This window comes from Octodon degus, unplaced genomic scaffold (genome assembly GCF_000260255.1).
Source record: "Octodon degus isolate 3935 unplaced genomic scaffold, OctDeg1.0 scaffold00165, whole genome shotgun sequence".
Taxonomy (NCBI): Eukaryota; Metazoa; Chordata; class Mammalia; order Rodentia; family Octodontidae; genus Octodon; species Octodon degus.
Window position 1 is genome coordinate 5,660,357 of NW_004524741.1, and position 12,856 is coordinate 5,673,212.

The 12,856-nt window shown below is 38.4% G+C and overlaps 1 protein-coding gene and 1 pseudogene across 1 annotated transcript in view; both read right to left on the minus strand.

Annotated features, from left to right (window-relative positions):
* Positions 1-12,856, minus strand: part of Cngb3 (cyclic nucleotide gated channel beta 3) — a 133,322-nt gene that overhangs the window by 11,924 nt on the left and 108,542 nt on the right. The gene's annotated exons all lie outside the window — the stretch shown is intronic.
* LOC105743768 overlaps positions 2,163-12,856 on the minus strand; it is a 20,139-nt pseudogene continuing 9,445 nt past the window's right edge.

A 12,856-nucleotide genomic window follows, 5' to 3' on the forward strand; every position in this document is an offset into this window, starting at 1 on the left:
TTATTACCTTAGCACCAGGTCAGAATCTATGAAGTTCAGATTCCTCCAGGTGGGTGTTGCTTGGATCTCACTGCTGTGCTCCACTTCTTTCTGCTGTAGTCGTTAGAGTTGAACCCTTTGTGTCACTCTGGCAAGATGTTCTGCTCCTGAAAAAGCTGGGTAGGTCTTGTCTCTAGCCTCTTTGCAGGGAAATCTGCTGAAGGGTTCTGCACTAGGCCTGCACTCGGGGTTGAATGAGGATCCAGTGGGCCCCAGGAAGTCTCATTCACACACAGGACCTGTGCTCTGGGTCTATTCAGGATCTGGTGGCCCAGGTCCTCTTACTCACACACCAGGCCTGTGCTCCTGGTCTATTCAGGATCTAGTGGCCCTGGGTTGTCTCGCTCACACGCTGGGCCTGTGCTCTGGGTCTATTCAGGATCCCCTGGCCCTGGGTTGTCTCCTAGAAACTTAATTTTCAAATTTCTATGTTAATGATATTTGGAGATGGGCCCTTTGGAAGGGATTGAGATCGGATGAGTCATGAGAGCAGGGACCCAACTGAGGGCATAAGTGGCCTTACAAGGAGAGCCAGCTTACTCTGTCTCACCATGGTGCCCTGTACTATGATGCGGCAAGTTGACTGCCACCAAATACTAACAGGATGCTGATGTTATGACTTTGAACTTCCTTGTAGGAAAGACTGTCTCAGAGCTGTGAGCCAAACAAACTCGTACACTTTGTAAATTAGTGTTATGGCTTGTATCTAGATGTTTCCCAAAGCCCCACATGGCCCTGAAAAAGTGGGCTTTTTCAGAGGTGGCTGGATCTAGAGTGTGTGATGCTGGGATGGATTCATGGCACAATGCTGGGTCAAGAGCACTAGGATTAAGGGTGTGAGTGCCACCTGCCCTAACTAGCCTGGAAAAAATGAAAAGGATAGAAAGAAATGTCATTGGCTCTAGTTGTTTGCTTCCTTCTAACCAATATGAACTGTTGCTCTCTGCCATGCCACCCTGCCTTCCTGCCTTGGAGCCAGCTGATTATGGACTGAAGCCTCTAGAAACAGTGATCTAAATAAACCTGTCATTTAATTTGGGATGTCAGATACTTTGTCTCAGCAACTAGAAAAGTACCTATTCTAGTAGGTGTCTTTATTATGTTGTTATAGCAATAGAAAATGGACATATATTATCATATACAAGGTACATATATATTTTCTATATTTTTTTCAGAAAGCCAGAGTATTATATTTTTTAGTCATTGACTCATTCCAAGGTTTTCTCAGGGTTGCCACACATGGCATTACAAATTGTATGCTGCATATACACAGTATAGTGTTATTTGAAACCCCTGGAGTTGTGTAGCACACAACTTGCACTGCCCTTCTAGCATGGTCACTGGATTCAGAAAGCACTTGGGAAAATGGAAGGAAAGAAAATGCATCAAGGATAGAAACAGATGGGAATATAAAATAGAATTTATTTAAAAAGTCAAACTTTGATGTGAAAGAGTTTCAAATTCAGCTTTACACTATCTTCCAAACTACAAAAAATTGATCAATTATTAATTTTAAGACAAGTGGAAATACCTCTTCAGGAACAAGACTACTCTGAAAAGTGATGAAGCACTCACACAGTAACACAATGGCATTTTTCTGGGACAATTATTTTTACTTTAAAGGAAGAGAAAAAATTCAAAACAAGATAATAGAAGGATAACAATGGTTGACACATTGCATATTGTCATCTTTAAATTAGTCACTCAGAGTACAAGATAACAGCATTTAGTTGTCCAAACAATATTAGCACAAACCTTTCTTTTCAATGAACCAAGATAAATTAGTAGTATAACTATTTAACCTATATCTATATCTGCTGTGATTGGCTCTGAAATACAGTATATTGAGAGTAATTCTATGAATGAAGCAGGACTGTCAGTACAACTCTGGAATGATCCACTGTCCTGGTTAGAATGTTTAGAGAAACATTCCTTAAATGCTGCTTTTTTCCAAATGGGTTTCTTTACTATCTTTCTATTTTTGAGGTGCAGGGACTGAGCCTTTGATCCATGCTTAAGTTCCCAATCTGGACTCTGATAAATGCTCAAGTCTTTTGTATGAGTTTGTGACTGTAGAGATAATTGTGCTTTGGAGGTTAATTGTGCTGGTGAAGATAAATAATTTACCATATAAATTGAACTGAAAGGGAAAAAGAAATTAAACACAAATTAGGAGTGTAAACATAGCATACAGTCCTCCATAATGGGCTTGTTCTAGGGTTCTGTAGTTGACTAACATCTGCTCTCAGGAGGTTTGTACTCTGGGACTGGAGTGAGTACACTGAAGACAGTTGAACTAGAAAATATTGATATCAGCAATAACAGTGTTAGTAGCCAACACTATTGAGGAGTACAGTTGTGTAAGTTCTTTATTATTACCCTTGATATTACTTGTTTTTTTTTTTTGAGAAAAAGTCTCACTATGTAGTTCAGGCTGCCTTGAACTCACTTGATAGCCCAGGCTGGCCTCAAACTCATAGTGATCCTCCTGCCTTAACCTTCCTTGTGCTGGGATTATAGGTGTGTGCTACTATACTTGGCTTTAACTTCTTTTTTTAACTCCAGTAACACTCTTCAATCCTATAAAGTAGTTATGCATTACTGTGACTACATTTTCATAGATGATAGAATGCAGTCTCACAACCCATTCTTAACATTTGTGTCTAGTTGTCTGCTCAATGCCTCATGCAGTCATGGGGCAGCTTCTAGAGTTTGTGAATAATTCATGACCCAATGCTGGGATTATAGGTGGGAGTGCTACACCCACCCTGGAGCAGATAGTCTGAATACAAGAGAAGAAAGTGAGAGTTGCTTGCTAGTTGCCACAGCTGCTTCTCCTCCTTTTGCTCTTTGCTGGTTTTCCACCTCCAAGAGCTGCTGCCCTTTGTTGTGTGCCACTCTGCCTTGGAGCCTGCTGAGTATGGACTGAAACCTCAACAAACTGTGAGCTTATTCTTAAATAAACCTTTCCTTCCTTAATTCTGAGTGTTGGGTACTTTGTCCTAGCAACAAGAGAAAAGTAACTGAGACACTCATATATTGTGGCATTGAAATATGAAGTTCTTCAGGCAGCATTCTTAGACAGATTAATACTTTGATGACTGTAAAAAATAGGAATGCTTCCTAAAAGAAGGACCTTCTTCAATGCATTTTCTCATGTAGAATTATTTCCTAGAATAGAAATTAAACTAACTCTCAACACTGTCAGAAAAATCCAATGCTGAGTAAAAGACTAAAACTTCAAATATTTGTTCTCATTAGGCAAATTTCCAACTGAGTTATATTTGGGGAACAAGAGGTTAGATAACCTGTGTAGATTTTTTTTCCTGTGATATTCTTTTATCTTTGTCATTGTTATTGGGCAACACTTTGTTCCTTGACAATTTTTCAATTTAATTCAGTAAATTCTAACAAAACTTTTGTAGGTGAGCAAATATCAGAGAATGGCCTGGGATCACTTCTGCCTCAGCTCCTTGCTCTATAAATACTTTGATATTCATAAAACTGCATGCTGAATGGCAAACACAAGTTAGCCTAGATTTTTTGTGGGTATAATTTTTTGAGGGACATCTGAACTTATGGATTTTTAACAAAGTCAGTAAGTTTAGATTTTACAGATATCAAACGTTTTTGCCTTTTTCCTCTGCCAGATTTCAGTTTTGAATCAACCATAAAGAACTGGCTAGAAAATAAAGAATTTGAGTAAAAACTCTAGACAGTGTGTGCAGAAGAGTAATGTATATTCTTTATTTCATTTCTGTTTATCTCCTTTCAAGAACCCTTAATACTTTGATTAGAAAATCCTATAACAAATGAATACTATGTTACTTTTTTATAAGAATTTTTAAACTTTTATTTATAAATTAATTCCATAAACTACTAAGCATAATAACAAAGAGTTCCTGGTTTCCATCCTATATGGCTAGAAAAATAAATTATTTTTAATAGCTGTCTACATCTGCTTCTTTTCTCTTCCAGAGAAATGAATGTATGACATATACATACTTTCAAACTATCTCTAACATTTATGGACTTACAAGTAAATACTGCTCTGTATTTTTATACAGAGTTGGGAATAGTCTATTAAGAAGCTAATTTCTAAACTTTCTACTTGTAAGAACTGAACTTCATACAGTGTATGTATTTTATAAATCCTGTAATTCAGGTAATTTAAGTAATAATCCACAATTAGGTATAAGCATACATGAAAAGAGATTTTTTTTCTATGGTCAGAAAAGGATTTTTTAATGTGAAAAGGTGACTATTTCCAATATCCTTTTTTTTCCCTGTCTCTTTATACTTTAGAATACATTCTCAATCCAAAAAGAAATATCTGGTCATTTGACTCTGTTTTTTTTTTCTTGCTTGAAACTGTTCTGTTTTGTTTTTATGGATTTAATCAGCATCGACAAGGCAGGGCCAATGGACTTCTTTCGTGGCACTTTTTCAGTCTTGCTCTTTTTTCTTTATTTTCTCAGTCATTTCTTGTTCTTTTTGTTCTCTTTGCCGGACTTTCTCCTCAAGGATTTTTTCCATAGCTTTGTTTTCTTGAAATTAGGATCTGAGGGATCCAGACTGAACCAGTGGGAAGTATACATTGCCTGAAATCCTGCAACACTGATGTTTACTCAAAGTCATCCTCTAGTAATTCCTCCTTGCTCATAAGCTGTTTCTTCTTTTTGCTCAGGTTCTGGTGCTCCACAATCTTGTAACTGAAGTGTTCCTTGCCGTGCTCCTCCTCATCCATCACAAGCAACGCCATTTCAGCCTTTTGCCTTTCTATTTCGGGTTCTTCTGAGGTTGCAGCACCTTTTACAGATTACACTGATTTTTTCTTTAATCCTATTTTTTAAAATTTTTTTCAGCAAGGTATGGGTCATTCAAATCAACATCAGGGGGAAGTTAATCTTCATTGGCCTCTTCTGTAAAAGCCTTCTGTTTCTTTTTCAGCTTTTTTTCTCTTTCTTCTACTCTAAAAATTGTTCCCAAGGGGGTCAGCTTATCTTTTCCTTCCAATTTTTTTTTCTTACCATCTCTTCTGCACTTTCTTTAAGGCCTGAGACTCACTGAATTTCCATTTTCATATCATTTTCTTTTCTTTCTCTTGAATAACCTGCAGGTGCTGCCTGTATTTAGCAATCTGTTCTTCATCATCCTTCTGACTTTTTTGTCTTCCCATCATCTTCTCCACTGGCTTTTTCATTACCCAAGAGCTCCTCTTCTATCACCTCTTCATCCTCACTAGAGGAAGATAAGTAGGCTTGAAAATCCATGTCTAAAAGTTCCTCTTTTTTCAATTTTCTGTTGAGTATTATGATTCTTTCATGATCAGTCTCATCCCAAGTGATCTCAACTAGTGATGTTCCCACAGCAGCAGATGTTTTGGTTTATATGCTGTTAAAATTCCCTTCTGAGGCTATAACCTTAGGCTCATCATCAAAAGTAATATCATGTGGTATAAACCTTAAATTTATGAAAGAAAACCCACTTTTGAATTCCAGGCCATCACAATCTTCATAGAATTTACTTGGTGTTTCAGGAGAATTGCAGTCCACAACTGCATAATAGTACTTTAGTCATTTGAACTGATGGTCTCTGAAATTTTCTCTAGACGTCCAGTCCTTTTCAGGGGCATCTTCAGAAATGCTTAGTAACTCTGTTGGTCCTTGATCTTGCTCTTCCTTCATCCTTTCTTTCCCAAACTCCAAAGGATATACCTTTACAGAAAATATAATACCTCCTTTGGACCTAAATGAGTTGAACAAAGCCAGTAAATCTTTTGCCTTTAATATATCCCAGTCCATGTTGCAAACTGCCAATCAATATGTGATCTCATCAGCTTGAGGAGCATCTTTATCTAATTCTCTCCAAGCATGTTCAGAACCAGGTTCTTCTGGAAAAAAAATCTTCCAAGTCATCTTCATCTTCAGAATTAGTTTCTATATTTCCTTTACCCTTTGCAAGATCAGGGCCACCATCACTTTCATCATCATCCTCACTATCTTCTCCATCTTCACTTCCATCATCAGCTGAAGCTCTGCCACCACCAGTGATTTCATCTTCAGATTCCTCATCACTTCCTACTTCATCAGCACTGTCTGAACCCTTCTCCAGAACATCTTTGTCAGATATGTTACCATCACCCTCTCTTGCTATTGTGAATGGAACTGCTGTTTGCTTTTCTCCTTTCGTCTTAAAGTAATTGATCTTGGGAGATTTAACAATTTTAGAGGTGCTTGGGTCTGTCTTTAGTTCTCCTTTGGGAATAGAGTCTTTCCTATATTCAATAATGCTTTTTTCCCCCCTCTTTTTTACTTTTTTGTGAAAATTCTTTGCTGTCCTTCTTAGGACTTACTTGTGAATCTATCTTTTCAAATTTACATAAGATTTTCATTTCCTCAATTCTTTTAAAATTATGTAAGTCATTTATATTTCCAGGATCCTTTTGATTAATTTTCTTGGTTTTCTTTTTTCCCCCCTCAATCACATTTTTTTGAATCTTTTTCTTTTTAGGTCTGATGGTTTTTCTTCTTTATTTTCTGTTGATTCAGTGCTTTGCTATCTTCATCAGAGAAATCAGAGGCTGAAAGGTCATGTTTCAGGTCCTTGGTAGCTGTGGTTGATGTCCTGCCTTCTTTTATCAACAGCATAGTTCAATTTGAATTTTTTGTCACGAAACATGGCTCAAAATCGCTTGTCAGTTTTGACTTTTCAATCCTCTTCTGGCATTTTCCAGAACCTGGGATCCTTTGAAACATGCCTAAATCTCTGGTCACTCATTATTTCTTGTTTGGATGCTATCTTTAAAGTTTTATTGAAGATCTGCTCAAAGAAACCTAACACAGCTTGGATCTCTTTCAGCCTCATTTGGAACCAACGCTCAGTTACTTTGATTAGAAAATTCTATTTTAAATGAGCTAATATATTAGCTTTTTTTAGTCAAAACAGCTATGATTGTCATGTTTGTATAAAGCTTATAGTTTAGGAGTAGTGATTTTCTTCAAGTGTGCATGCCTGTATTTTCCTGCTTAATGACCACATTAATTTGGTAAGATAGAACCTTATATGCTTCCAGATATGGGTGACATATTCAAAAACAAGTACTTAAGAGTGTAATCATTGGAGCCAGGGAGATGGCTTAGTGGAATAAACACTTCCCTGGCAAGTGCAAGGGCCCGAGTTCAATCCCCGGTTCTGAAAAAAAAAAAAAAAAAAAACTGTAATCATTGGAATTAAAATTCAAAGGGAGAGCTATCCAAGTGGATGACTCTTACTTTTATACCATAACTCCAGTGGTGCCACGGAAGTTATTGTTCTCATGATATAGATTTGCTGATAAATATGAGAAATAAGCAAGAAAACTAATCAGGTTCAGGGTTTGAATTTTTGGGAATTTCTGGATTTTCTGTTATTCCAAATGTAGTAAAGAGCCTTGGTTTAGTTTTGGCTTAAGTTACTTTAAGAAGAGTGATGAGAATATTTAAACAAATGTTCAGAAAGTAAGACTGATATTGATCCCAGGACTTGAGGTACATTTTTGTTCTAGGCAAAAAGGCACTGCACAATCAAAGAGACTGTATTTCACAGGGAAATTTAAATGCATATTTTTGACACAGATATCATTCATAAATTTGAAATAGGAAAAGAATGGAAATAATAAACAATCTTTTCCCTCAGTTTATGTAAGAATTCCCACCTCTGCTTATATGTGTACCTACTATTTCTACTTCTTAGGAAAGAAAAAAAAAGATAATAAGAATTATTCTGAAGACAAGTAAAACTATGAAATTAAAATGATCCAAAGGTCATGACATTTTCATGGTATGCTTATTTTTTTTTAAATGACTTTCGGGAAAAATAGGCAAAAATGGTTTGAAAACGAAAAAGTTAAAATTAGCCTTCAAAACATTTGGCTTTTACACAGTGATATCAAGTATATCAAAGTGAAATCAACAAAATGAGTGATTTGACAAGTATAACTGGTAAAGAGATAGAATTTTAGCAACTTGAAAGAAAACTAGATGCCTGAAACGTGTAAGAATATATCAGAGTTGGGCAGGGGAGATAGCTCTGTTGTCTAAGAGCCTGCCTGGTAAGCACAGTGATGTGGCTTTGATCCCTAGTAGTGCATGCCATGCCAGCCCCACACAGAGCTGGCCACTGAAACCAGGCATGATAGTGCACGCCTTAATTCTAGTGTGGAGGTGGCTGAGACAGGAGGATCACTACAAGTATGAGCGGCATAGCAAGACCCTGTGTCAAATTGTTATGGTTTGTGTATATTTGTCCCCCTAAAGCCTTAGGGGCATGTTCCTAGAGTTTGTGATTGGTCCATGATATAAGGGTGGGATTATGGGTGTAAGTACTGCTGGGATTTTGGGTGTGAGTGCTACATGCAGCCTGAGGCAGACAAGGAGGGGAAAGACCCTTGACATAGCTGCTTCTACTCCTCCCTTTTGCTCTTGCTCTCTGCCACCACCACGAAACGTTGCTCTCTGTCATGTACCGCTCTGCCTTGGAGCCAGCTGAGTATAGACTGAAGCATCTACTGACTGAGCTAAATAAACCTTTCCTTCCTTCATTTTGGGTATTGGGTATTTGTCCCAGCAAAGAGAGAATAGTAACTAAGACACAAACAAATAAATAAAGTTTTTGAAAAAGAATATATCAGAGTCTAAATTATACCCAATAGCTTGTTACATGTGATGAAAAAAGGTGAATTAAAAAATGCAGAAGGCAAATGATCATATTTATGAAAATAAATAGCCCCATAGGACATAAATTCATTTAGCATATATTTGTTGAGGACCTATTATTTTCCAGGCACTATTTAGAGAAGCACAAATTAAAAAAGACCTATTAAAATGCAAAACCAATGAGAATAATAAAGTAATATCAGCAATGCTGAGGAAAAATAGCTATACATTGCTGGTTCTGTTGTAAATTGATTCAATTTTTGTGGGAAATAACTTCATATATTAAAAGAGTTATAAAAATGTTTCTACCTTTTGACCTACTTATTTCACTTCTGGGAATAAGCCATAAAAAACTTAAAAGAAAATAATTTTGCAAAGATAAGTATAGCAGTACTATTCTTAACAATAAAAACTGACAAAAGGACACAAGGCTGAATATGCATATTCATGATCAAAATAAATGTGTATTCCTACATTCACAAAGATAGAAAGATAATTACAGTCACATATCTATTCTAAAACTATTTATTAGGGACTTAAGTGGGCCAAACACTGTCCTAAGCTGGGGAAGGGAGTCCAGCACGAACTGCATCATGTCTCCAGGATCTCTGCAAGCCTGTGCAGTGTTTTTGTGCAAATTAGAAAAGTGGGGCCTCTCTGGGCACATGTAGTCTCGTGGGTACAAAGCCTGGCTGGAAGAATGCCCCTACCTTGAAAAGTAAGAGGTACTTTCATAAGAGCCAGGGTTTCTGGCCCAGAAGTAGGGCATGGGCTCTATTCCAGCCCTTCCACTTCCTCATGGGACATCCTGGCACACAGTTCACAATTGGTAGACTCAATCCAGAGAGTCTCTTTTAGACAGGAAAACATATACATTGAAAACCAAATGCAGCAATGACTGCAGCTATACAGGTAAATACTCCGAAAGGAGGGAATAGTTCAACAGGAACATATAGCAAGGAGACCTAGGAGGCCTCAGTAGTAGGGAATTTGGAAAGACTGAAAGAAGCTGAGCTCTAGGTCAAGAGGGTAGGAGAGACCCAGGCAGAGGTACCAGCAGGTACAGACTCCCTGTGGCTAGAGGGAACTGAAAAGGATCAGCAGGATGTCAGGGTTAAAGGTGCAACCCAAAGTGGAGAAATAGGCACGGCTAAATTCTGCAAGATTTTGCAGGTCAGGTTAAGATATTTTTACTTTATTCCTAAAAATAGGTTGAAAGCATTGAATAGTTTTAGGAACAGGACAATGATGTAACCAAATCTATGTTTCTGGAGTCATTCTGGCTGCAGAGTGGAAGCTGGACTATGAAGTGTGTGGTAACTGGAGCAGGCAACTTGCAGTAGACCACTGCACACATCTGTGGAGGGGCAGTGGTGGTTTGGGCCAAGGAGGTGGTGGTGGAGAAGGCAAGATGTTAATCACCTGAGACACTTTCTACAAGGTCTTGGAGGCCCATTAGTTGTGTAGGGTGAATTTTGGGAGGTCTCAAGCATTACTGCTTTATCCTGTGCCCAGAAAGCATTTAAATTCTGGATCCTGTTAACTTAAAATTGAAGTGTCAGCAGAGCTGTGCTCCCTGTCATGGCTCGCAGTTAGAACTCAGGACCTTGTGATTGCCAGGCAGGCACTTATGCCACTGAGCTACCTACCTCTCTGGCTCTAAATCTTTTCTGCATCTGCCAGCTTGTGGTGGATGTTTTGTTTTCTTTTTGAGACAAGGTCTCCATATGTAGCCTAGGCCAACTTTGAGCTCACTGTGTATATAGCCCAGGCTGGCCTGGAATTTGGAATCCTCCTGCCTCAGCCTTATGAGTGCTGGGATTACAAGGATACACTACCATGCCTGGATTAAGTTTCTTATCCTAATGATATCTGCAATGACTCCTTTTCCAAATACAATTATATGCACAGGTTCTGTGGGTTAAGATATTAGCATATTGTTAGGGGGCCATGCTTTACCACACTATATGTGTGAATAATCCTTAATGTACCCCATAGTACAGGTTCCTAGAATTGACCCATAACACAGTATTTTTCCCACATATCATTTGAGGGAGTAAAGAAGTATCTATTTTCAGTTCCCAGATTCTGCTTTGGCTCTTAAATTCTTAACGTTAAGTCGCGTAGTAAAGACATGGTCCCCAAGGAAGCATCAGTGGGGGTGGAAACTTTAAGAGGAGAGGTCTGCTGGTATTCCAAGGTCACTGAGGGTATGTTCTTGAATGAGACTATGGGATCCCAGGCTTTTCCTTTTCTCTTATGGTCCCTGGCCATGAGGTGAATGGCTTTTGATCTCATAGATGCTCCTGCTAGAATGTACTGACTCCGTGTAGGACCAAAAGCAATGGGGCCAGTTGGTCATGGGCTTGGCCCTCTGAAACTATGAGCCCCAGTCAACCACTTCTGTTCATAAATTGACTATCTTGGGTATTTGTTGTGGTGATGGAAATGTGTCTAACTCACAAAATAATCTCAAGCAAATGCAAAATCTGAAGGACACATTGGTCTTTGAGATGTCTTTTGCTCTGTAAAGTTCTGTGCATACAATACTCTCACTGTTGGATACAATCACCTGAAAATCACCTGAAATGAAATGAAGTCTTTCATTTACTTATCTTACTTGTTTGTGAGGTTCTTGAGCAAATGCTTCTTGTTTACCTTTGCACCCTCGTGGCTGGTTCTGTGTCTGGCAAAGAAGGCATTACGCTATTTTCTCCAAGGTACCCACTTGAGCTGTGAGGGGGACAGAATATAATTTTCCTTGTTTTTGTCAAACTACAATTAACTACTTAATTAATAATTGCTGAACTGGGTGTGGTGGTGCACTCCGAGAACCCCAGCACTCTGGAGGCTGAGGCAAGAGGATTACTGCAAGTTTGAGGCCAGTCAGGGATACATAGAGAGTTCAAGGCTAACTATATAACAAGACCCTGTTTCACAAAAAAGTGCCGAATAGTGATGTACAAAGGCAGGATATAAAGAAAATATCACCATGGGCTGTATAGTTTTCATGTTGCTGCTGGTAATATAAAAATGGGTAAGTACTAGTTCTTATGCTTTAATAGCTCAGTCTGTTGGAAAATCCCATTCGAACAAATTAACTATAAATCAGTAGTAACTACTGTAATAAAGGCATGAATTATATACTGTGAATGTGTAAAATAGGGAACTACTCTTTATTTTGGGGTGGTTAGGCATAGCTTTAAAGAGATGGCATTTGAATTGGTTCTTGAAGACTGAGTAGTAATTTTCCAGGGGGAAGATATTCCAAAGTAAGATACAATCAGTAAGAAATCCCACTAGAAACATGATAGCAATGCAAAAGTAAAAATTAAGAGACATTTCAAAGAAAGTAAGCAACTGAGTTACTTTTTCCTCATTGCTGGGACAAAGTACCAACACCCAAAATGAAGGAAGGAAAGGTTTATTTAGCTCACAGTTAGTGGAAATTTCAGCTCATACTCAGCTGGCTCCAAGGCAGAGTGGCACATGGCAGAGGGCAGCAGCTCTGAGATGGGCAAACGGCAGAGGAAAGAGAACAGCAGCAGCTTGGCAGCTAGCGAGCTTCTCTCTCTCCCTTCCTCATATTGTATGCAGATTCCCCACTCCAGGGCAGGTGTAGCACTCACACCCATAATCCCAGCATTGGATCATGAATTAATCACAAACTCTAGAAGCTGCCCCATGACAGCATGAGGCTTTGGGGGGACAACTAGACACAAACCGTAACAGTGAGATTTTTAACAGATTTAATAGAGAAAAATAGGAGGTGGTTGAAAATATTCATTGAGCAAGACTTGAAATTAAATATAGAGGTAAGAATGATGGAGTCAGAACCATCATTGACCATCCCTCAGAAGGCTCTGTGTCTTTCCTTGAAGAATGGGATATGTATACTCTTTTTAGATATTAATTGGAAATGTGCTCAGGAGGATGAGGCAGAGGATCACCATGCGTTCGTGGTCAGCAACACAGTTCAAAGCCTGCCTGAACTATATGGCAAGACCTTCTCTGATAAATAACTTCTCCCACCCACTGTGGTCTGTATTTTCTCCATGACAGGCTCTAAGTCTGCATTTTACTCCAGGCTTTGCTTTTTTTTATTATTTCTAAATTTTATT